Source organism: Coptis chinensis, chromosome 3 (assembly GCF_015680905.1).
Source record: "Coptis chinensis isolate HL-2020 chromosome 3, ASM1568090v1, whole genome shotgun sequence".
In the NCBI taxonomy this organism is placed as follows: domain Eukaryota; kingdom Viridiplantae; phylum Streptophyta; class Magnoliopsida; order Ranunculales; family Ranunculaceae; genus Coptis; species Coptis chinensis.
This window is the reverse complement of record NC_141458.1, coordinates 24,521,084-24,546,868: the sequence shown is the minus strand read 5'-3', so window position 1 is coordinate 24,546,868 and position 25,785 is coordinate 24,521,084. Positions and strand designations below refer to the sequence as shown.

Genomic DNA, 25,785 nt, shown 5'->3' with positions numbered 1-25,785 from the left:
CAGCATAACTCATATGTTTATATCTTTCCCTACAACCATATATTGAGGCAAACAAGAAGGACAAGGAACGGTTTACGCGAAAAATGATTGCTTTACAATGAGTGAAAAACCATGAAGAGCAACAACAAGGCAGAGTTCAAGATTTTTAACTCAGAGACAAGTATGCATAAATTCCACAATGATTACTGTATCTTTCTTGAAATGGAAGAAGCCAATAAACGCCTCAGGGAGGATGCACAAATGGTTGGGGCTGATCATGGATTGATGGAAAAAGCTCAGATTCTTGATGCGTCATTGCAGATCGAGTTGAATGATGAATTTCTGTCAGTCACTACAAGAAAACAGGTTTTAAGCCATGGCCCAAAACTGTGGAAAAAGCCACGGTTTTGGACCGTCGCAGGACTGTGGTTTTTTTACATCGGAAATAGCGACGGTCTTTGCTTCAGTTTTTCCTATGGGTTTAGTCCGTGGGAAAATGTCAGTTTTTGCGACAGCTGTAATCCGTGGGATTTGATGTTTTTGCTACGGCTATGGACTATGGCAAAATTACTTTCTTTTTTAAAAAAAATTGATATTTTAATTCTTGGGTCGTTCTCCTGCCATCAACAGAACCAATCACCTAGCAAAGCTTCCAAAAATTAGGAATAACTACATAAGAACTTAACAAAATAACAAATATGAACAATATTATTTCTCAGTTCATAATACAATCCGAGAGAATCTTCATAGAAGCCAATTCATTTGTAACAATAAGAACATGTCATATCACACCACCTTCAGTGCATGTCTTTATAGTATTCTACTTTAGCAATCGAAAATCCAAATTATAATTAATACCAATATATTATAATAAAAAAACTTCCAAATCAACGTATTCCATCTTGTTCTGTATTCTACATTGTAATATATTGCAATGAAAAAAATACAAAAGAAAAAAAAAATGAAAATATCTATAACTTCACCGGCCAAGAACATTCTCCTCCGTATTGGCATTCTCGTCCTAAGAACATTCAGCCATGAATAATCAAAGTTTAATCACCTTATGAAAGAAATAATTGTGATTAAAAAATAAAAAAAAAGTAAAAGTACAACAGGTACAAGTTAGAAATCGTATAACTAAACACTTGTGATACTTTGTTAAATAATTGGTTCTTTAAAATTCTTGAAGTATAGTTAGTTGGTTACGACGTATAATCTGCCGAAATCACCATTGTTGCATACTCGTGAAGAAATATCTTGTTAAGTCACTACAAAAAGAACAACTTTACCCGATAAACAATAACTGTCGCCAAAGGTATTATCCGACAGCCAAAAACTATCGCACGACCGTCGAAAAATGCTCGGTCGGCATAGGCTTAGTGCCTTAGTCTCAAAAAGATTTCAGGTACTCTGGGCATGAACATGCCAATTCTTATTTTTAGCACCTATCCGATCTAGATCTAATGAAGTTTTCTAGTCTAACCAGAACCTAAGAACGTTGGGCACAAAAATAATATGGCACAGTAAATAAACTTATATTCAAGTTAACAACTTAAGTGTTGTTACCTGTGGTAAGTTGAGTTAAATATAATTCTTCGCTGTTGATGGATTATGATTTTCTGCACCCTTGCTCCAATCATAACCTACCTGTGCATGATGACAAAGATCCACTAGAGTTAGTGTAAAAGCTAAAACAACTATCTTGATATCACTAGACAATAGTAAACATGTCACAAGAACAAGACTAATATACTCCCTTGTTCCAAATGTTAGCAAATTCTAGCTCTCCATAAAAATTTAATGAAAGAATGGCCTCCAAATTCACAAAAGTTATACTTAAAGGTAGACATACCGCTTACGCAAATATTGAACTATCGTTATTGAATGTGCTGCAAGTTATGGGTCGGCTACACCGAGACCATGCCTATAAATTAGACGAAATTAAATTAGCCGTTATATATCACAGTCCCGCGGTGTAGACACCTAGGTCTCAAAATGCATGAGCCAATGTCTCTATCTTTTGTGAATTAAATCCAAAACATAATCATTTTAAGCAAATATTTCTATCACTTTAAGTATTACTAGAATTTTCTAATTTACAAATCCACTTCACTTTTAAAGTAGAGATCTGCTTTATATTTTTCTTAAGATTAGAAAACAAATAAAATAATTAAGTAAAACATATGCAACAACAGGCTGGTAGAATCACATCTTAATCACTTAAGACTACCGTTGAACTGCCTTTCACCACCCTTTTTAACAGCCTTAGTGTCATTGGCTGGACGTGTTCGAGCATAATCCAATGGATAGACAAATAGAAAAGATGAAGCACCAGTTGCACCTCCTGATGCCACGTTACCAGCAAACCATTTCTAGTAGCCATCTCTATCTTTCTTGAAGTTGAAGTCTTTGAAAGTAATATACATTCAGGGTTAAATATTGAAAAGAAAGCCTCGGACATGCTTAAATCATTTGAAACTCCAGACCATATAGTTTTCACTACAAACTTCTGAGAGGACACTGAATTAAAATAGTTTACCTTGGAAGGTTATTTGGGTAAAGCAGATTTTGTAATTGGGTAATGATGAAACTCCAACCCATATCTCTTCATTTGGAGTGCCCATAATTCTTGGAAGAAAAAACCATATGTACAAGGTAAGTACAATAGATATTACATAATATAAAGAAGCTAAACGGTAATTAACTACAACACCTAAAAAATCTTGAACAATGATAAGGCGATAAAAACACACAAGAATTTAACTTTAAACATCCTTTTAATTAGGTATAGCCTTTCTCTCCTTCCCATTTGCCAAATAATATTTTATTCAGAAGATAACGATCACCTGACTGAATTTTGTATATCAAAACCAAGAACATTGAACTAGTTTTCACCCAATTATTTTACTTTCAGTTCCATTAGCGCCTACTTTTGATTCAGGGGAAACTATGAGGACCATAAGAGATTAAGAACATAACTAGGGTTTGTGTAACCAGAAAATGGCAGGTAAGTTGGAACGATACGTACTAAAAGCTGTCTAAAAGCCCAAAAACTATGAGATTACACTCCTGATGACAAGTTAATACAATAGCCTTTTCAAAGAATTGTTTAAAGAAAAAAAGTGTGAAAATGCCACTAAAAAGTTGAAAGCTTACAGTTAATTGCCAACATATGTCCGTAGAATACCCGAATTGCAACATATGTCCGTAGACTTCCTGTGCACAAATATTAACTTTATCAGCAACATGTTGATCTGACTTGGCGAGATGGAGTAATTAATATCAGAAAAATAAAAAATGGCCCTCACTTTCGGATTTGGAATGATTTCCATGTTTAGAGCATCAACTTCCACAAGTCTCTTAATGGCCTTCAAATTCACCCACCTGGGAAACAAGGGTTTAGATTACATCCTATACACACACCTGTAACTTTTCAAAAATATCAAACAAGTATAGATCACATACAAGTTGTTTGTGTTGAAGATCTTGAACTTTTCAATCGACTTGAACTCGTTCACCTAGATGAAACACAAATACACATGATAAAAAAATTAGAAAAAAGAAAGATATTATGTTATAATAATTTTTTAGAACAGTACTACTTAATTTATATGTAGAAAGAGACAGGTATAAATTCACGTAATCACACTTACATGTTCATTGGGGACCTGAGCAATTTCCAGGAGCTGTGAATCATAGCATCAAGGGCAAATGTCATTCGGGCTAAAACTTATCTTGACATAATAAGATAATTGGATGAAGTATAGTAAAAAAAAAGTATACAAGTAAGTTTATATTCTCACATACAGCGCCACTCAAACAAACAAGCAGCGACACATTCATAATTACGAGAACGTGTTATTGGTACTCTATAACTCATTAAACAAGTAGTGACAAGATGAGAACGAACCAACAAGTCATAACAACCTAAATAATTGAGTGACCAAATACCTGAACTTTTCCTTCATATGAAATAAGGGTGCCACCTTCAACATCTGCTTTGGGGTTTTCGGGGTCCTGTACAAAGGTGAACTTTAGGATGAGGATTTGTAGTAGAAGAATTATGAAAACTCTCTCGAAAAAGAGAAATACACACACAAGCAAAACAGGTAACAAGAATTTAAAAGCGAAGAAGCATGAAGATATCTAGTATTTTCGAGTAGTACCTCCATCAAGATTACTCATTTTTGTTGTGGACCAAATGATTCAAGATTTACATTACACCCGGTCAAGGAAAAGGTTTTGCAAGAGTGGTCTTTATGATAAATCATTTATACTGATAACTTGAATACAAAGAATAATACAAAGGAGCTTGAGTTTCCTGAGAATTTGAATAATGTCAGGGTCAATAATGAGTGGAAAAGGATACTTAAGTCAACGATAGCACCCAAGTTATCTGCATTTGCAACAAAAACATACTCCTTGCCCTGAAGAGAATAAAATAAAATGTGGTTAGAGTAAACAACAACACGGAAAAAAATATGCCAAAAACCAGGAAACTAAATCAAGTACCAACCTTGCCCAATAAAGCATCAAGCTTTCCACTGTTCTTCAAGGAGGGGAATACATCACCGTGGCCAGGAGGATACCTTAACATTAAAATAGTTGTAAGATGAAACAGATAACATAACAACGCATTTACGGTTGCTCAGGAAATCTTAGATTGTGTTGTTTTGAGACAATATAGAAAAACTAAAGTCGCATACAAACACCTCAGAATGGGGATTTATATCATTAGAAATCACAATAGCAACGAAATGTAAAATGCAACAAAGATGTAAATAAGCAAGAATAAACAAATATAAAAAATAACAAAGGAACAAAGCAAGCAAAAGTTCTTACCTTCAAATTGGAAATGAATGCAAGATATCCCCAACTAGCTAGTACACTTTTACACAGAAGAATCTCAATTCAGGAAAGAGAAACATATTGGAATGGATTTTTTGCTTCAATAGCGAAATCTCAAGCTTTTAATCCATTTCCAGTTCAGCTAATCCTATGAAAATTATAATTCAAAAATTAGTCCTCCCAATTTTTTCAAATAAAACCCTAAGAAGGAAAAATCGGTGCTTGAAATAAAATTTATGCTTTGCTTACCTTGTTGAGATGAGAGAAGGAGAAAGAGAGGAAAAAAACGAAAAAAATATAAGTGTTGGTGGGGAGGGAGAAAGTGGAAGAACTTGGAGGGGAAGCAACGCAACAGTGGTCTAACCAGTGTCCTAAAAAAACGCTGGGCTGTAGTCGGGCGGTGGGAGAGCGCCTAGCCCGCTATGTAGAAGGCAGTGCTTAGGAGCTCGGCGGTTTTTTTTCCCTAATATATATATATAGTAATACACTAGATTTTGGACCCGGGCATACGCCCGGGATCTATTAAATATTTTGTGTGCTGAAAAAGCTTTACAAAATGTCTCACACAAATTTTCGAATAAAAATATATTTTTATTAAAAATAAATCAAAATACGTTAATGAGCAGCGATTATGGTGCATAAATACTTGGAAACTAAGGGATCAAATTGAGATAGCATATTCACTTTGTGGTTTAGGATATTAATCCGTAATTTTTAAATAGAATTATCTTAAACTCGGTCTAGCTTGTATTTTATAGTGATTTAGCGGCAAATTTTCGAATCAGAATATATTTTTATTGAAAATAAACCGAAATATGTTAATGAGCAGCGATTATGGTGTATAAGTACTTGGAAACTAAGGGATTAAATTGAGATAATTTTTTCACTTTATGGTTTAGAATATTAATCCATAATTTTCAAATAGAATTATCTTAAACTTAATCTAGCTTGTATAATAGTTTTATTAGATTTATGGTGATTTAGCTGTAAATCATCACCATTCAGCTTATGTACTAATGTGTACAAATCACTAAAACAGATTGATTATTTTCATATCATCAAAAAATACACTACTCTCATTTGAAAAGATTTATCACATGAACGTGTCCTATGAACGGGTGTCATTATATTAAATTATTCTAAAAAATATTAGCAACTATGCATAACTATGAAAAAATAAAAATTATATTAATTACTCATTTAAATTTCTTGCACCATTCTCTATAAAAAGGAAGCACCAAACCTTGATAAAACTCATCGACTTCTTTTTATTGTTAGGTTTAATAATATAAGTTTGATTAAAGTTTTGTGAGAATGTCAATGTGGCCAAAATAATAATGAAGTGCTTGAATAGCAAGACATTCCCAATCACAATAAAAAAATTATAATAAATACTATTTAAAATGCAAAACTATATTTGTCGAGACATTTATTCTCTCTACATATAATACAAATATGTTTTAGGGTTATTAGTTCAATGCATTTGCATCAAATTTTTGATTTTCCATTAATTATATATTCTTTGAGATTAGTTTAATGTAGTACGTTGCATCCGGTTTCTAATTTTTCATTAATTATTTTTTTAAGGCTAGTTCAATGCAGTTGCATCAAGTTTCCAATTTTCTCATTAATTATTATTTGAGGTTAGTTCAGTGCAATTGTATTCACTTTATGATTTCCAGTTAGTTAGTCATTAAGGTTAATTCAGTACAGTTGCATCCAATTTTCGATGTTTCGTGAATTAGTCTTTGAGATTAGTTCATTGTATTTGCATCCATGTTCCAATCTCCCGTTAATTACTCTTTGAGGTTAGTTTAATACATCTGTATCCAGTTTCTGATTTCCTATTAATTATTTTTCTAGGTTAGTTCGATAGTTTACAATTTCTATACAATTTACATATATGTAAGAGTCTGTTTTTATAAATTCACTTTCATTTTGGGTTCCTAATTACTCGTAATTATTCATGTGAGAAGGCTAAAAAAGTGGACATTTATGCTTTGAGGTCGGTCGCGATGATGCAGTTACATCCGACTTCGATTTCTAGTTAACTATTTTTTGAGGTTATTTCAATGCATTTGCATCCATTTTTGATTTTCCGTTAGTTAATCTCTTATTTTAGTTTAATGCAATTGCATCCAGTTTTTGGTTTTCCGTTAATTATTCTTTGAGGTTAGTTCAATGCAGTTGCATCCGATTTTCGATTTTAGGTTAATTGTTTTTTGAGATTAGTTCAATGCATTTACATCAAGTTTCTAATTTCCCGTTAATTATTTTTTGAGGTTAGTTCAATGCAGTTACATCAAATTTATAATTTTCCGTTAATTATTCATTAAGGTTAGTTCAGTGCGGTTTCATCCATTTTTCAATGTTTTGTTAATTAGTCTTTGAGATTACTTCATTGCATTTGGATCCAGTTTTCAATTTCCCGTTAATAACTCTTTAAGGTTAGTTCAATGCATCTACATCTAGTTTCTGATTATTTATGCTTTGAGGTTAGTTCGATACAATTATATCCGGTTTCTGATTTCCCGTTAACTATTCTTTGAGGTTATTTCAATGCATTTGCATTTAGTTTTCAATTTCCCACCAATTATTCTATGAGGTTAGTTCAATGCAGTTGCATTCAGTTTTTTATTTTTTGTTTATTATTTTTTGAGTTAAGTTCAATGCATTTGCATCAAGTTTTTGGTTTCCCATTAATTATTATTTGAGGTTTGTTTGATGTATTTGCATACTATTTCCGATTTTTCGTTAAATATTTTTCAAAGATTTGCATCAAATTTCTAATTTCCGTTAATTATTCTCATCGTTAGTTTAATGCAATTTGTATAAAGTTTCTAATTTTCCGTTAATTACTCTTTGAGCTCGGTTATGTATTTGAATCAGTTTTGATTTCCTTATAATTATCTAATGTGGTGTGTAATACCAAGTTCTCTTGATCCATCTCGTAGTGTCATTGCAAACATGACATAAAAAGTAAATTATGCTTAATTTACTATGTGGGATCATCGAAGATTATTCAGTTTTTATTTCCAGTTAATTATTATTTAAATTATGCATGACTCACTATATGGAATCGATCTTCAAAGATTATCTACTTAAGCGGGTGTTGTTATATTAATTATTCTGAAAAATATTTGCAAATATGCAGAACTATTATATATTAATATTATATTTATCACTAAACCAAATTTCTTATAACGTGAAAACCTCACTCTCCATTAAAAAAAAAAACTTGCATTTGATAAAATCCTTCAACTTCATTTTGTTGTTTAATAATAGAAGTTTGATTGATGTTTTGTGAGATTGCCTAATAAGACGAAGTTCATATATATTGAAGCTACTTGAATACGAAAAGAGATAAGATAAACACCATTTTAAATACAAAACTATATTTATCGAGACATTCCCACAACATATAACCCAACTATGTTTTGAGGTTAGTTCAATTCATTTGCATCCAGTTTCTGATTTTCCGTTATTTATATTTTGAGGTTAGTTTAATGCAGTTGCATCCAATTTCCAATTCTCATTATTTATTTTTTGAGATCAATTCAATGCCGTTGCATCTAGTTTCTGATTTATCGTTAATTATTTTTTTTGGTTAGTTTAATACATTTGCATCCAATTTCCAATTTCCTGTTAATTGTTCTTCAAGGTCAGTTCGATGCATTTGCATCCAGTTTTTTATTTCCCGTTAATTATTTTGTGAGATTAATTTAATGTATTTGCATCCAGTTTCTGATTTCTCGTTTATTATTTGATAAAGTTGTATTTGCATATAGTTTCCGATTTCCCGTTAATTATTTTTTAAGATTAGTTCCACGCATTTGCATTATGTTTCTAATTTATAATTAATTTTTCTTTGAGGTTAGTTCAATGCAGTTGTATTCAATTTCCGATTTTCTGTTAATTTAATCTTTGAGGGTTAGCTCAATGTATTTGCATCCAGTTTCCGATTTTATGACAATTATTTTTTAATGTTAGTTTGATGTATTTGCATCCAAGTTTTGATTTTCTGTTAATTATTCTTTGAGGTTAGTTTAATGTAGTTGTATCCATATTCCGATTTTCTATTAATTAATTTTTAAGATTAGTTTAATGTTTGTATTTGCATCCAGGTTTGATTTTCCGTTAAATATTATTTGAGGTTAGTTCGATACATTTGCATCCAGTTTTGGTTCCCATTAATTGTTTTTTTTTTTTTTTTACGTTAGTTTCATTCAATATTATACATATTTTAAAATATTTGTCATTATTGCTTTGTCGTTATTATTTTTTTTTTTTTCATTTTCTATTATATATTTTGTGATGTTATTTTTAGTATAATTGTTACTGGCGTTAAAAGATATATTGAAATAAGTCGGTGTTTTATCATAGTCTCATAGACACTAAAATTGTATGATTTGTAATATGGAATTAGTTTCTACAAATCACTTATTTTTTAGCAATTTTTTTATTTGATCAAATATATAAAAATTAGAACAATAAAAGTGTTTGATTCGTAATATGAAATTACATTCTACAAATCACCTATTTTTTAGCAATTTTTTTTTATTTTATCAAATATATAAGAATTGACAATACACTCAAACTCTCCAAATATAAGAATTAGAAATATACTCAAACTCTCCAAAGAGCTCCAAATATAAGAATTAGAAATACACTCAAACTCTCCAAAGAGGTTCAATGTAGGTAGGATTGTAGGCTATTAGAAAATACTATCTTTCATATTATAGTGTCACATAGGATTAGAGAAAAATCTAACTCTCATATTAGAGTGACACATAGGAGAGAGAAAATCCTCCTTTAAAGGTCTCTGTTTTAGTATATAGATAGTAGACACCTATATTATAAAAATTGAAGAAAATCATTTACTATATTTCAAAAAATAAACATAAATAAAAATACTTATTACAAAAATACGTAATAGTTGAAGAATATCAACTTCATATAAAAATATACTCTTTGTTATAGTGACATATAGTTTATATTAGACTTTAGTCTTTTAAACTTATTCAAATATTAAGAATACATATTGGAGTATGAACAATCATTTTTTATACCTCAACATGAGTTATGAACAATCATTATTCATACATCAATATATTGTATAAGGTACACTTACTTATTTGGGTATGAACAATCACATCAGCATAAAGTATGAACATTCATTGTTCACATCAAAATAATAGAAAGGGTAAAATTGAAAAATATTTATTTCAAATCCAGGCCATTTGTCCTTGAGGGTTATTTTCACTCGAAAATTGGTTTTCCGAGTTATTTTTCACTTGAAATTTTTCCTTGTGAGTGGTTATAAAAAACTCTATCCTCTAGAGTTGTTTTGAATTGGACCAATTTCTTGCAGGGAAAAAGTAACTAACTACTAAAAGAATGGTTTTTTGTGTCACTTATTTTTTTTGTCTCGTGTCATTTACTAGAAAAAAGTGACACACAGAATTTTGATGTGTCACTTTTTTATGGAATGAGGGTTGATGTGTTGCTTCTATCTAGGAAAAGTGACACAAGTAATTTTATTTTTTGTGTCCCATTATTTGAATGTGACACTAGTGGTTTGACTTGTTCTGTCACTTTTAGGTGTAAAAAAATTGAAAACAAAATTAATAAATTATCGAAATAAATAAGCGACACGAGTAATTATACCATGAAATTCAAAGTCGTGATCTGGGGCGCGGTCATACTTTTAAGTTCCATCCCAAAAAGAATTAACTTGCTAAACCTAGTAAAATAAACTTAGGATTAAAAAAGAAAAAAAACAGAAGAAAAGAAAAAGAAAAAGTCTATCTCACAAAAACGCTGAAGAGACTTCACCTTCTTCCTCCCAACTAATTCTCACCGGCGTTCTAATACCACGCACGCTCTCCCACCCAGCGGTTTCTCGTCCATCTCTCGTTTTCCGTCCCAATTCCCTTTCCAACTCTCTCTCTCGCGAGCAAGAAAATAAAGATAATATTTTTTTTTTCATTTTTATTTAATTTCATTGAGCAAGTACTGGTTTATCTCTTGCGATAACTTAGTTTGAGAACTTGTCTAATGTTTTGGATGCTAATCATGGTCCTGTTACTCAACCCCTGATGTTTTAAAGTGCATTTTAATGTTTATTTTGACAGGTTCCTTGGCCCCTTGAGCTTATTGCTAATTCAGAGGCAATTAATAAATATAATCAGGTACAATTTTTATATAGAAACTTGTGTTTTCAGTTGATCATCAAATGACCACCTGTTTTTTTTTGCGTGCAAAATTTGTTCTTAACAAAGCACGGAGGTGGATGTGGAAGGTTTGTTTTCTATAGCGTTTTAGAATTTTAAGTAGACTTGGAAACATAGATTTCTATTTTATTTATTTTTTTAATTCTTCAGATTGCAACTAATACATCACGGCATTGCCTTTGATTTCTTCCATATAAACTGTTGTGGGGAGTTTTAGATACCACTATACTTGTCACACCCCGAATTTCGACAGAATTCGGAAAAACAATATTTGTTCCCGACTCTTCGATCTTCGAGGTGTGACGCACTCTCCACTCCCAAAAACCAATAAACAGTTTAAATATGCGGATAATTAAAAATAAAAATTTTAACTTAAACAAAAGTCATCTTCATTACAAAAATTTACAAATAATATTAGGTTACAAATATCTTTTCAATAACTCTTTATTTAAATACAACTAAAAATATAAAACAACATTTTTCTCAACTAAAAATCTATTACACCTTAAGGAAAACAAAACATATCCTGAATGCGACGCTAAAGCAAACCACAATCAACAACCAACCTTCTTCAACATGAAACCTGTCAAGACTTATCAACTATGTTCATTTAATGAACACACCCGATAAGCAAACATGCAAATCGGGTCAGCATTATAAAAATGTTGGTGTGAGTAGCTCTAAAATACAACATATATTTATACATATACATACGCAATCCATAAGACAGTTAGTTCTTCCACCGAGGCGCCTTAACTTCCAAAAACTAATACAACATCCTTAAGTACAATAATTAAGGCAGATAGTTCCTCCACTGAGGTGCCTTAACTTCCCACTAACCACACAACAAACCATACGCATAATAAAAAGGCATTTAGTTCCTCCACGAGGCGCCTTAGGTTCTAACTAAACTATAACCAGCCAAGCATATTCCATACTTACCTCATTTCATGCTCAATTATAGAGTGAGTCGTCTCTGCACAAGTAATTAGTTTGACCCACCGTTCTGCCAAACCATATACAATCATCTATCTAAAGATATATCATTAACCAACATATTACCATAATTATATTAATTAAGACTTTCTTTGTGTGTCCCTAAAATTCACGTCGTATCTATGTCTTACCTAGTTTCCCTGGCTACCACAATCGCTTCCCAACGCCGAACATGTACATCTATATGTCTCCCCTTACATAATGAACCACTCCGTGCGTAGCTACCCTGAGCGGGATGCCGCACACCAGGTAACCCTCACACGAAAGCCATTATGTAAGTACTGCCACTATTCGGCATAAAATATCGCGCGTCTCCTTCTAATTTTGCGAACGGAATAATTAAGCCACTATTCGGCTACGATTGCCCAACACATGGGTCAATCAACATCTTATATATACACCCTATACAGGGGCCATTTATATCACATACGCCCACACAGGAAAAATCACATGAGTTGTGGTAGTCAGGTTCTAGGATTTTCGTTACGTAACTTATTCAGGTGTCATACATTTATAACTCATAATAATTCCACTATATCATGTGCAGGTCAAATACCTTATTGCACTAAGTCACAATAGTTAGAAATATCTCAATTATATCTCATAACCACTTTCATTCTTTCATGTGCCAATATATTATTGCACTACGCCACAATCCCGTGGGAAATATCCACAAATACTCTAGTAGCATCTCACAGATAAAATAATTGAGTGTCTATACATTTATTTCTCAAAAAAACTATATATATATATATATATATATATATATATATATATATATATATATATATATATATATATATATATATCCCAAGATATTATATAATGTCACAATTGCTTCAAACATATCGCATAACATTTTTATAGCGTTTTAGGAATATTATATCTCCTAAAGTTTCTATCTCGTCACGTGTCAAAATATACACAATATCAACGTCAAATCTTACCTAGATAATGCCAACCAAATTTATACAAGCTTCCACAATATTTTAGCATTTGAATTGTCCATACAATTTAATATATAAAAACGTAACACAATTAAACAGTTAACAGTCCACAATCAAAGTCCATGAATCTAAGTCCGTATATAAATTTAATTCTCGTAAAAACGTATATATCGAAGTCCTATAAAAATTCCCCGCTTGTTACGTGCCAATATATTATATGCTTTACACACTACTCACATCAAATCTTAATTAGATAATGACCAACCAAGTTATACAATATACGATAATATTTTATTACTACATTTGTCCATATTCTTAAATATGTGAAAATCTAGAAAAAGTCAACATTCCACAGTCAACGGTCAAAGGTCAAAGTCAACGGTCAAAGTCAAAGTCAACACGTCATTGTCAAAGTCAAACTGTCGTTTCCATGTTCAGCAGGTTCATGGTCATAGCCATGGTTCATGGCTAAGGTCAATGTGCATGGCTCATGGGCTCATGACTAAGGAAAATGGTTCGGACCCAACTAGCCAAGCCCAAACCCAAACCTTAGAACCCAAAAGTCTAAAGGTTGAAAGACCCATTTGGATCTCTATTAAGTCCTATGGACTGGCCCCAAGCAATATTAGAAATCGGCCAAAAAACTTTAAACTGAACTGGCCCAAAACTAAAACAAAACCAGGCCCAAACAAAACACAATTAAAACTGCCCCCAACAAGAAATAGAAATGAATATGGCCCAACAACTAAAATTAGATTTCGGCCCAACAACCATCTAAGGCCCAAGCCCCAGGCCCAGCCGGTTATCTTCTCCATCAGTTCTCTCTTCCACCACCACCAAAATCGACCACCGTCAATTCCGATCGCCACTCCTCCCAACCTACTCGAAAATGCTCAGGGGAAAAACCCCCACTACTTTAACAAAAGCGAAAACCCCAACTCCTTAAATCAATACTCATCCTCAAATCTAGATCTGGATTCCATCGACCTCCATTCACCACCGTCCAACAGCCCCACCCAAATCCAGCAAGCACTCAAACTTCAACAACCAAACTCCATTCAAAAACACAATTCTAAGAAGACATTTCCAGTCATAAACTGGGCGATTCTCTGGCCGCCATTAACACAGTTATTCAAAGCTTGCAACAGCCCAGTAAACCAACAAGCCCAAATCGATATCCCAACCTCAATCAATCCTCATAATCCAACTAGAACAATAGCCGCATAACCCACCAAACCAACAACAAAAAGGTAAGAAGCACAAATTCGAGCTCACTGTTCAAAGCTTGAACAGAGCTTCAACAGCCCACTAATAATCGATTCTAAACTCACTTAATAACCCAACCCCACAACACAGTAAATATAATCATAAATGTTCAAATAAAAAATACTGGACGATTTCTTGCTGTTGGACTCGCGACGCCGCCATTGACGACTTCCGAGTTCCAACAGTTCCAACAATTTCACTAATAACTCAAAACAATATACCCATATATAACTAGTTTAATAGTAACGAGACAATGACGAAGAAGAATGAACGATAAAACTGTTTCTGTATACCGGTGAAGTAGAAAAACTAACTACTCACCTTAATCCCAAGCTCCACGAATCCTCCTAGTCCGAATCGTCGCGTTCCAACGCTCTAGAAATCCAGCTTCTATCTCTGCCTCCATTTTTATTATATTTTATTCTCTAAAAACCCCATTTTCTAGAACAATATGATTATATACTTGGGTTTGAAACCCAAGCCCAACACAGACTCGGGCCCAAAAACCAGGCCCACCTATCCCAAATCCAATCCAACAGATTTTATATAAATGATTAAATTAATTAATTAATAAATAAATACATATTTTAAATATGGACGTTACAGCTATACACATCTCAAAAGAATCTCGTCCCGAGATTCGGAAGTAAAGCTATACGAACAAATAACGTTGGTTATTAACGTAGAACCTTCACAAGAATGTACCGAGATTAAACTTAAACAAGATAACATTGATATTAATTATTTTGAATAATTCCATAATATATGTCCTCGTGCCACAACAAAATCTATTATATGTTAACTGTCTATATTAAAACAAATTATTACTGCCACTTAAACGCAAGATAAATATATCATTTCTTTTTAGCATGTAGTTTCTTGACACGTAGCAAACTCTACGAAAATTAACATTCTACTTAACTAATCAATAATATGGGGTAAGTTCATCCCTGCATAAAACATTATGGAGTCTTTCATTATCATGCACCAAAGAAAAATTTGTGTCCTAATACACTCAAAATAAAAATCACTCCTGTCATTGATACTACAATAAAACTTTATATTTACTTTAGTCATGCTATCATAAATATTAAATTTAAAACAACCCTTGAATCCTAATTCATGCTTGCAACTGGATCAAATATAGCACGTATCAAAAAATAATTTTTCATATTCATCCATCAAAATCATATAGACTGAAACAAAACAATTAAGAATAAATACTCGACGTTCATTGCTATTATTATTATTACAAATTATTTTAAACGGTGAAAAGATTCAAAAATTAATCTCCATATACAATGACAATTAAAATAAGACTTGCTACGGTATAACATGAATTTTAAAATTTTTAAGATAATACAAACCCACTTCTAATATATCAGCAACAATAATTTATATCGGCATGAACAAAATTCAATATATTAATTAAGAACAATTAATCCAATTATGGTTTATGACTACCAATTATCACGACTAGTTTAATTAATCATTAATAACGCAGCATTAAGAAAACAACCTACACATGCATGTCTTATTGGTGAAACAATATTATCATCATATACGCACGGTAATAGTCCATCTATATACAATAATATCAACAACGTGTATACGCAAGTATACACATCTCAAAAGGAATACACGTATATTTTATTTATTTTTCTTTCTATTTCTAACTAATCACACCTCTAACAAATTAATCTCTTATACTTTAAAATATTATTCATCCATTAAAGTGTAGGAGTAAGGCGAGATAGTTCCTCCAACACATAAGCAATTAGTTTCTTACTTAGTACGTCACAAAGTCATCAGTTAATGCAGCACATTCAATATAGATTAAAATATCTCCTTGTTTCTTGAATAATAGCATAACACTCAAATACAAAGTTCATAGACATGTTATCGTAATTATCCCATACTCCATGTGAAAATGAATACCAACAATTAAACAACATTATAAATTAAACAACCTTATAGTAGCACACCTCATTTTGATCAAATCCTTTAATAATTAACATATTACACATATAACCATTCCTCATATGATAAGAAAAAAAATAAAAAGCATTTTATATGCACTATACCAGAGTAATTAATATAAATATACACATTACACATATAAACAAATCACAAAAAAAATATTGACTCTCTTTATTCCTGTATTTCTTTTCTTTTCTTTTCTTTGTAAAAGTAAAACAACTAGCGGAAATAGTTTTGAAAATAATAATACTTCTTAAACACTACTCATAAACCACGATCCGATAATCACTTAGACTCACCTAAGTCTAAGCTAACCAAATGCTCTGATACCAAACTGTCACACCCCGAATTTCGACAGAATTCGGAAAAACAATATTTGTTCCCAACTCTTCGATCTTCGAGGTGTGACGCACTCTCCACTCCCAAAAACCCATAAACAGTTTAAATATGCGGATAATTAAAAACCAATAAACATTTTAACTTAAACAAAAGTCATCTTCATTACAAAAATTTACAAATAATATTAGGTTACAAATCTCTTTTCAATAACTCTTTATTTAAATACAACTGAAAATATAAAACAACATTTGTCTCAACTAAAAATCTATTACACCTTAAGGAAAACAAAACATATCCACGAATCGCGACGCTAAAAGCAAACCACAATCAAGAACCAACCTTCTTCAACATGAAACTGTCAAGACTTATCAACTATGTTCATTTAATGAACACACCCGATAAAGCAAACATGCAAATCGGGTCAAGATTATAAAAATCTTTGGTGTGAGTAGCTCTAAAATACAACATATATTTATACATATACATACGCAATCCATAAGGCAGTTAGTTCCTCCACCGAGGCGCCTTAACATCCAACAACTAATACAACATCCTTAAGTACAATAATTAAGGCAGGTAGTTCCTCCACTGAGGCGCCTTAACTTCCCACTAACCACACAACAAACCATACGCATAATAAAAAGACATTTAGTTCCTCCACGAGGCGCCTTAGGTTCTAACTAAACTATAACCAGCCAAACATATTCCATACTTACCTCATTTCATGCTCAATTACAGAGTGAGTCATCTCTGCACAAGTAATTAGTTTGACCCACCCTTCTGCCAAACCATATACAATCATCTATCTAAAGGTATATCATTAACCAACATATTACCATAATTATATTAATTAAGGCTTTCTTTGTGTGTCCCTAAAATTAACGTCGTATCTATGTCTTACCTAGTTTCCCTGGCTACCACAATCGCTTCCCAACGCCGAATATGTACATCCACATGCCTCCCTTTACATAATGAACCACTCCGTGCGTAACTACCCTGAGCGGGATGCCGCACACCAAGTAACCCTCACATGAAAGCCATTATGTAAATACTGCTACTATTCGGCATAAAATATCGCGCGTCTCCTTCTAATTTTGCGAACGGAATAATCAAGCCACTATTCGACTACGATTGCCCAACATATGGGTCAATCAACATCTTATATATACACCCTATACAGGGGCCAATCATATCACATACGCCCACACAGGGCAAATCACATGAGTTGTGGAAGTCAGGTTCTAGGATTTTCGTTACGTAATTTATTCAGGTGTCATATATTTATAACTCATAATAATTCCACTATATCACGTGCAGGTAAAATACCTTATTGCACTAAGCCACAATAGTTAGAAATATCTCAATTATATCTCATAACCACTTTCATTCTTTCACGTGCCAATATATTATTGCACTACGCCACAATCCCGTAGGAAATATCCACAAATACTCTACTAGCATCTCACAGATAAAATAATGGAGTGTCTATACATTTATTTCTCCAAAACTATTGCATTTAATATATATATCCCAAGATATTATATAATGTCACAATTGCTTCAAACATATCGCATAACATTTTTATAGTGTTTTAGGAATATTATATCTCCTAAAGTTTCTATCTCATCACGTGTCAAAATATACACAATATCAACGTCAAATCTTACCTAGATAATGCCAACCAAATTTATACAAGCTTCCACAACATTTTAGCATTTGAATTGTCCATACAATTTAATATATAAAAATGTAACACAATTAAACAGTCAACAGTCCACAATCAAAGTCCATGAATCTAAGTCCGTATATAAATTTAATTCTCGTAAAAACGTATATATCTTAGTCCTATAAAAATTTCCCGCTTGTTACGTGCCAATATATTATATGATTTACACACTACTCACGTCAAATCTTAATTAGATAATGACCAACCAAGTTATACAATATACGACAATATTTTATTACTACATTTGTCCATATTCTTAAATATGTGAAAATCTAGAAAAAGTCAACATTCCACAGTCAACGGGCAAAGGTCAAAGTCAACGGTCAAAGTCAAAGTCAACACATCATTGTCAAAGTCAAAGTGTCGTTTCCATGTTCAACAGGTTTATGGTCATAGCCATGGTTCATGGCTAAGGTCAATGTGCATGGCTCATAGGCTCATGACTAAGGAAAATGGTTCGGACCCAACTAGCCAAGCCCAAACCCAAACCTTAGAACCCAAAAGTCTAAAGGTTGAAAGACCCATTTGGATCTCTATTAAGTCCTATGGGTGGCGCCCCAACAATATTAGAAATCGCCCAAAACTTTAAAACCGAATCGCCCAAAACTAAAACAAAACCAGGCCCAAACAAAACACAATTAAAACTGGCCCCCAACAAGAAATAGAAATGAATCTGGCCCAACAACTAAAATTAGATTTCGGCCCAACAACCATCTAAGGCCCAATCCCCAGGCCCAGCCGGTCATCTTCTCCATCAGTTCTCTCCTCCACCACCACCAAAATCGACCACCGTCAATTCCGATCGCCACTCCTCCCAACCTACTCGAAAATGCTCAGGAGAAAAACCCCCACTACTTTAACAAAAGCGAAAACCCCAACTCCTTAAATCAATACTCATCCTCAAATCTAGATCTGGATTCCATCGACCTCCGTTCACCACCGTCCAACAGCCCCACCCAAATCCAGCAAGCACTCAAACCTCAACAACCAAACTCCATTCAAAAACACAATTCAAAGAAGACATTTCCAGTCATAAACTAGGCATTTTTAAACTGGGCGATTCTCTGGCCGCTATTAACATAGTTATTCAAAGCTTCCAACAGCCCAGTAAACCAACAAGCCCAAATCGATATCCTAACCTCAATCAATCCTCATAATCCAACTAGAACAATAGCCGCATAACCCACCAAACCAACAACAAAAAGGTAAGCAGCACAAATTCGAGCTCGCGCCTGTTCAAAGCTTGAACAGAGCTTTAACAGCCCACTAACAATCGATTCTAAACTCACTTATTAATAAACCAACCCCACAACTCAGTAAATATAATCATAAATGTTCAAATGAAAAATACTGGATGATTTCTTGCTGTTGGACTCGCGACGCCGCCATTGACGACTTCCGAGTTCTAACATTTCCGACAGTTTCACTAATAACTCAAAACAATATACCCATATATAACTAGTTTAATAGTAACGAGACATGACGAAGAAGAATGAACGATAAAACTATTTCTGTATACCGGTGAAGTAGAAAAACTAACTACTCACCTTAATCCCAAGCTCCACGAATCCTCCTAGTCCGAATCGTCGCGTTCCAACGCTCTAGAAATCCAGCTTCTATCTTTGCCTCCATTTTTATTATTTTTTATTCTCTAAAAACCCTATTTTCTAGAATAATGTGATTATATACTTGGGTTTGAAACCCAAGCCCAACACAGACTCGGGCCCATAAACTAGGCCCACCTATCCCAAATCCAATCCAACAGATTTTATATAAATGATTAAATTACTTAATTAATAAATAAATACATATTTTAAATACGGGCGTTACAATACCAGTATATTCACAGTTGTTAAATAGTTAATATCCCTATTTAAGGTTAGGGGCACTCCATCAAGAAACCATAAACGTCATTGGTTAGTGGAACAAAAACTTCTCCATTTCGTGGATCGTTTTCACCAATATGTCATGGACAGGGTAAATTTCCATTTTAATTTCTTTCAGTTTTATTTAGAAAGTAATATATGCACTCTGACACCTTTGATCTCTATCAATTTTATGCAGGTTTTTCATAACTCCTGGCTAGAACTCTGCAAAGGTATGTCAGCAGCTGGTTCTCTTGATGAAGTCATAGAAGTGCACGAGGCCTATCTCTTGTCTATTCAGAGACAGTGTTTTGTGGTTCCGGATAAGCTGGTAGGATATTGGTCTCCCTTTTTGACCACTTGGTGTTTTTTATAATTCCTTGTTTTGGTGCTTGTTGGTTGAGGATGTTGATTAAGTTTATAGCTGTCATGAATTTGCAGTGGGCTTTGATTGCGAGCAGGATTAAGAACATCCTTGAATTAGCTCTTGACTTCTATACCATACAACAGACTTTAAGCAGTGGTGGAGCAACTCTTGCTATAAAAGCTAGCTAGATGTGAAATGGAAGTGGACCGCATCGAGAGAAAATTTGATGATTGCATTGCTTTTCTTCTTATAGTTATTTTCTATCCATCACTTTGCTATATTGTGTATTTGTTTAAAAATTATGGAGTGCCATAATATAATTTGAAAAGCATATAAGTGTTGAAGTATACGATGAGATGAGGAGCATCAAATCGTCATTAACAATGGAATGGTGGAGAATATAGAAGATTTGACAATATCAATTAGTATATTGTCAAATGATATGGAATATATGGTGTATGGAAAACATGATCTAGAATATTCCTCATGCCATCGTATACTTCAACAATAAGTACTGTAGGATAAGTTTCAAACACATGTTATAAAGAAAAATGGAATATACTTTACTTCTTGTGTATATCGACTCAGTTTTTTCTATTTTTTCTGTTTATTTATTTTTTCTGTAGAAAAACCTTAATCGGCTGATTAGAAAGAGAGGAAAAAGAAAGTGTAGTCCTATCTCATGATTTTAATGCAAATAGTTTGGCATATGATAACAAAGATAGTTTTTTTGTATTGACAAAAGGATATGCATTTTACCATATGGTCACTGTTATTTGATATTTTAGATGTTTTATGTTTAACACTGCTATTCGACCACAAAGATGCATTTTTTTAAATTTTTTTCCTTCTTTTGATGTATTAGCACCAACAAACTTATGCAGTTTCGTGTAGACACATTCAAACCTCAGTAGACGTGTAAATGCACTAGTATTCATATACACAGATATGCAACCGTGACTCAGATTTGTCTAAATTGCTTGCAGGTCCTATCATTCAAGCTCAATGTGGGGCAGTTTCCTCATTTGGCAGATCTGGTTACTAGAATCAATTACAATTATTTCTACACGTCGATAGTGGGAACTTGTCGACAATCCCCGAAGGCCGATCTTTCTTTGTTTTGAAACTAGGGAGGCCTTCCCAGTAAAACCCTTGATTGATGAGATATGCTCAAGAATAGATAAGTAGCCCCACACCACTTAGAAGAACTGAGGTATATTTTCTGGTTACGTAGTATACATCCTCTATCTAGTTTTGCTAGTTCAAGTTTTGTCCACAGGAACATGCCATTGCACCAAATCTACTCTCGCAGCTCAAGTTTGACTTTGGCAACTAGTTATCTTTCTTGGCGTGATGACATTCACTCCCCATCCATGGTTGAATAAAGCCCACTACCTGTGCGCTATCTTAAAGTAATTTCTATCAGTTTGAGCCCTTCGATATTAAGGTTTCCATACTAAATGTTGATATAGACATGTTGTGGAGCCTGATCTAGAAAAAGCGAGGCAATATCATTGTTGGTGTGAAATTATTAAAACCTTAGTCTATCTATAGATTTTTGGCTTGCTTTCACCATAGAGACACCTTTGATTGGTTTAGGAGCATGGAAAGAAAGCTGACTGTTAAGTTGGATATATATTTGTGATGAGACTGACAAAATACTTTAACTGAGGCTATAAGGATGTTAAAACGTCGACTCTAAAAACTTTTGAATTTTGGGACCGCACAATAGTATTGAACAGAATGTGGTCCATTTAAAGTTTTTAACGGATCATAGCATGAGAGTTTCAGATGTTACCTGATGTTTGCCCAATTTGTTTATAAGCAAAAAGCTAGGAGCTAAAAAGTCGAAACAACAAGTCCTGCTGGCCTAAAGTGGGGAGAGAAATCACGCTTACAATTGAAGCCAAAACTCTAACTCTTGGTGTTATAGCAATGGCTTCTTCTTAACCGACCTCATTTATCATGTGTGCTTCAATAACCTAAAATCACGGTCTGCATGTCAGTGGCTCTTCCAAGCAGAGAACGTTTGACTAGTCGCATTTGTAAGGTTATACTTTCCTGGTAAAGCTTTACGTGGTGATTGGTGTATCATGTATTTGTGTATGTTCATTATGTAGATGACTATTTCGCTTTTGAGTGAGCTAAAATGACAATGTCTATCTGAATAAAGTTGATTGTTCTTACCATAAATCTAGGATAGCGTTGGTGTACGTCATGTAGTTTTTTTTTTTTATTCTTTAATTTATTGTGATTCTTTTGGTAATGGAATGACTTATTTTGTTGGGAGTCAAACTGGATAATAGATACTAGGTTTGATCCATAAAATCAATATAAAATAATCGTTTTGAATGTTGTTTATTTTTTCTCGAGTGGATGTTGTTTCCATATCATAAAGCATGTTAAAGTGATTTTGGTTGTGATGTTTTGATAAATGTATGTGGATGTTATTTATGTCATAAAACAGATTGAGAAATGAATACGATCGAATACAAAAATGAGAAAATATTTTAAAAAAAAAATTATTTTCATTTGTGTCACTTTTGGAAAAAGTGGTACAACTGACCACTCTTATGTGTCGCTTACTTTTTCATACGAGTTACATGGAGTTGATTCCCAAAAGCGACACAAGAAGTGGGGCTTATGTGTCGCTTTTGACGTATTTGTATTACACTCTGGTCCAAAAGTGATACAACTAGTATATTTAATGTGTCACTTTTGACGTACTTATGTCTCACTCTGGTCCAAAAGTGACACAACTAGTATACTTAATGTGTCACTTTTGACGTACTTATGTCTCACTCTGGTCCAAAAGTGACACAACTAGTATACTTAATGTGTCACTTTTGACGTACTTATGTCTCACTCTGGTCCAAAAGTGACACAACTAGTATACTTAATGTGTCACTTTTGACGTACTTATGTCTCACTTTGGTCTAAAAGTGACACAACTAGTATACTTAATGTGTCATTTTTGACGTACTTATGTCTCACTCTGGTCCAAAAGTGACACAACTAGTATACTTAATGTGTCACTTTTGACATATTTATGTCTCACTTTGGTCCAAAAGTGACACAACTAGTATACTTAATGTGTACTTTTGACGAAATTATGTCCCACTCTGGTCCAAAACGGATACAACTAGTATCACTTTTGACAAACACTGTGACACTCTTTCTTAAAAGTGACACAAGAGGCTATTCTTAAGTGTCACTTTTATTAACAAAAAGTGACACATTTAGTAAGGCTTTTGTGTCACTTTTGGTAGAACTTTATGTGTTGGGGGCTTATAGGTCACTTCAGAATTAGTTTCAAAAGTGACACAAAAAGCCCTTCTTTTAGTAGTGACTCTTGAGGACATTATTTTTTAATCACTCACAAGGGTAGATGAAAGGTCAAGTATACTCTTGACGCAAAATTAAAAATAGTTCGGATAGATGAAAGATCAAGTATACCCTTGATCTTTCATCTATCCTCAACATAATGTATGATCAGTAAAAACACCTATTGGAGTATGAACAATCACTATTTATACCTCAACATGAGCTATGAACAATCATTGTTGATTATTCATATCTATTTGGGGTATGAACAATCAATGTTCATACCTCAACATAATGTATGATCAATAAGAACACTTATTTAAGTATGAACAATCATTGTTCATACATATTTGGGGTACGAACAATCAATGTTCATATGAACAATTATTGTTCATACCTCAACATAATGTATGATCAATAAGAACACTTATTGGAGTATTAACAATCAATGTTCATATATACCTCAACATAATGTATGATCAATAAGAACACTTATTGGAGTATTAACAATCGTTGTTCATACATCAATATGAGCTATGAACAATCATTGTTCATACCTATTTGGGGTATACCTCAACATAATGTATGATTAGTAAGAACACCTATTGGAGTATGAATAATCATTATTTATACCTCAACATAAGCTATGAATAATCATTGTTCATACATCAATATATTGTATAAGGTATGTTCACCTATTTGGGTATGAACAATTATTGTTCATAGCAAAATGACATAAATGGTAAAATTGGAAAATATTTATTTCAAATTTGGGTCATTTGTCCTTAAGGGTTATTTTCGCCTGAAATGTGTCCTTGAGGGTGATTAAAAAAAATCTTACTAATGCTATACTCATAGACATGAAAATTTATCTTAACATCAAGATAAACACTGTCCTTGACACATTGGGTTGCTCGTAACCAAGACGTGAGCTTACTACCTAGTCATCTATTAGCATGTAGTATGGTCCCACTGATTCTTTAATGTTATAAGACATGTTTCTAAAGAAGAAGAAAAAAAACATTGTCCTTGACACATCAGAAATCAAGAGTTCAAGAGTCTGATGACAAGACTTGACATTCAAGTTAAGTATAGAATCAAGAATCCAACTTTATGCAAATGGAATTGAAGTTGCCCCCTTCAGGTTTCTTCGAACTTAACACTGATGGCTCGGTCCCAGAGAGTAGGATATGGTGGTATCATGCAATATCGACCAAGAAGGTAATGTGATCTTCACCTTTATAGGAGGAGGACATAGGAAATCAGTTCTTTACCAAGAACTGAAGGCAATTGAAGTTGGTCTCTCAATTGCTTGCGAAAACAACTCAGAAAGATTTATGTGTGTTCTGACTCAAAAAGAGCAATACAAATTCTTAAAGGACAATAAGGAACACCATGCATGGTACTGCACCAACATTGTAGAAGTTACAAATGTATCAGTTGCACTTTTGTATGAAGTAAAGTTCTGTCATGCTTACAGAGAGGTGAACATAAACGCAGACTATTTAACCAGCTTAAGTTCTTCACTAGATGAGAACTACTTTTGTAATAGCCCGCCACTTGATCACAATTTAACAAAGATTGTTGAAAATGATGTTAGTGGACGTGTATATTTGAGATTCTAATGCAGGTCCAAGGGTCAGCCTAACCCATTAATTTGTTTTAAAAATAAAAAAAATAAAAATCGCTGGTTTTGAGAGTGATTTTCACTCGAAAATGGGCCTTGGGACCAATTTCTTGAATAAAAGATTTTGCAGTTATGTTTTCGGCAGGCCGGCTCATCCATATAGCAAAATAAGCAGCCACTTAAGGCCCCACAGCCCAAGGGGCCCCCAATATATTCCAGCGGTCTAGTCTACTATCACCTTTTATATATATTTCTTCACACGATTAGAGGAAAAAGAAAGTTTTTACA

General features: G+C 33.2%; 3 long non-coding RNA genes across 4 annotated transcripts; 1 reads left to right on the top strand and 2 right to left on the bottom strand.

Moving 5' to 3' along the window:
* Positions 1-880: 880 nt before the first annotated feature.
* On the bottom strand, positions 881-3,996 carry LOC147508773 (uncharacterized). The gene is made up of 6 exons (XR_015216441.1): positions 3,931-3,996; positions 3,633-3,665; positions 3,445-3,497; positions 3,288-3,363; positions 1,546-3,195; positions 881-1,000 (listed from the first exon to the last, which is right to left on the bottom strand). It is a non-coding gene; the product is annotated as an uncharacterized LOC147508773 (long non-coding RNA).
* A 325-nt stretch (positions 3,997-4,321) lies between these two features.
* On the bottom strand, positions 4,322-4,971 carry LOC147508772 (uncharacterized). The gene is made up of 3 exons (XR_015216439.1): positions 4,822-4,971; positions 4,496-4,568; positions 4,322-4,406 (listed from the first exon to the last, which is right to left on the bottom strand). It is a non-coding gene; the product is annotated as an uncharacterized LOC147508772 (long non-coding RNA).
* Positions 4,972-20,159: 15,188 nt separating this feature from the next.
* On the top strand, positions 20,160-21,618 carry LOC147508771 (uncharacterized). Of its 2 annotated transcripts, XR_015216438.1 has the most exons (4): positions 20,160-20,291; positions 20,379-20,510; positions 20,621-20,798; positions 21,533-21,618. It is a non-coding gene; the product is annotated as an uncharacterized LOC147508771 (long non-coding RNA). The 2 variants fall into 2 exon arrangements; XR_015216437.1 differs by lacking the exon at positions 21,533-21,618 and having other exon boundaries at positions 20,621-21,522.
* The last annotated feature ends 4,167 nt before the right edge of the window (positions 21,619-25,785 follow it).